The following is a 1,523-nucleotide window of genomic DNA, read 5'->3' as shown; positions in this document are numbered from 1 at the left end:
CTCACACACGCACTCTATCCCCTTCTCTCTGTTTCCCTCTAATACGCACACGCCTGTGTACACACACTATATGATAGGGTTGTTGATGGTGTTTCTGTAAACATACTTACAAACACCTGGGCCAGCGATCGTACACGAGAAAAAGAAGCAGTACATTCTCTATTCGACCGTCTGCATTTGAATCGCACGCGACTAAAAGATCGCATGCGAGTAAAAGATCGCACACGAGTGAAAGATATCATACAACTGAAAGATCGCATACAAATGAAAGATCGCATGCAACTGAAAGATCTCATGCAACTGAAAGATCGCATACAACTAAAAAATCGCATGCAACTGAAAGATCGCATATAACTGAAAGATCACACGCAACTGAAAGATCGAATCCGACTAAAAATCGGTTTTCCAGATCATCTTAATTTCGATAGGGAATCGTTTACTACACGAGGCGGAAAAGATACTAGTTGGCCATAAATAGTTCAACAGTCACTAAACCGGAGATGTTTATCTTAATTAAGCATTTTCAATGTTATTTTGAGTGATTTAAAATGTTAATTATATACTTTTCTAGGTTTAGTTTTATTTATCTTGCGTGCGTAATATTTCCGAGTTACATACGATTAGAGAGCTACGCAGATTATGAGAGAGTAGGGGAGGGAGGTGGTAAGAGGGAGAGGGAGAGAGGCAGACAACTATAGATAAAGAGAGAGAGTGAGAGAGAGAGCGCCCGAGCGAGAGAGAGTGAGAGAGAGAGAGAGAGAGAGAGGAGAGAGGGGGAGAAAGAAGGAGAAAGAGAAAGAGAGAGAGATGGAAAGAGAGAGAAGTCGAGAGAGGTAGAGAGAGGGGTCGGATATAAGTGCTCGCACGAGCACGCGTCACGATATTATCACAGCCAGTGATATTTACCTAAGGCGTTACCGCACAATAACATGGATAACAAGGCGCACCGCCGCCTACCCGACACCAGATGCATCCACGCAGCCACCAGAAATCAAAACCCAGCCGACGACGCTGCAAAGACCAGCGCTGCAATTGCCTAGAGAAGCCAACGGTCGAATATCGCGGCAACGATGGAACAATATATTCTCGCTCTTTAGCAGACGCAATCACCGCGAAGACCACGTCGTTAATTTCGTCGGGATATAATAAAAGTGTGTATCGTCATGGTCACGGACGCGCAGTTGTAATGACGGCATATGTGACACGTGCGAGACGCACGGGTTTAGATGTCGACATAAAGTTACGATGGCTATGTGCATGACGCTGCACGCCTCTCGGCAATAGCAAGCGGGTTCGGTTCCCATCGCAGCTGTTTATAGTAATATTTCTCTCATCGCGCTTCTTTATACTCGCGCCTGTCTGCATGTTACGCACTGCACTGCAATGGAACATAATCCGGCTAATGCGGTCTAGTCTGGTCTAATCCGGCTAATGCGGTCTAGTCCGGTCTAATCCGGCTAATGCGGTCTAGTCTGGTCTAATCCGGCTAATGCGGTCTAGTCCGGTCTAATCCGGTGTAATCG

The sequence above is a fragment of the Priapulus caudatus genome, unplaced genomic scaffold, assembly GCF_000485595.1.
Source record: "Priapulus caudatus unplaced genomic scaffold, Priapulus_caudatus-5.0.1 Scaffold678, whole genome shotgun sequence".
NCBI classification, from domain to species: Eukaryota; Metazoa; Priapulida; class Priapulimorpha; order Priapulimorphida; family Priapulidae; genus Priapulus; species Priapulus caudatus.
Note: the sequence above shows the minus strand (reverse complement) of the source record.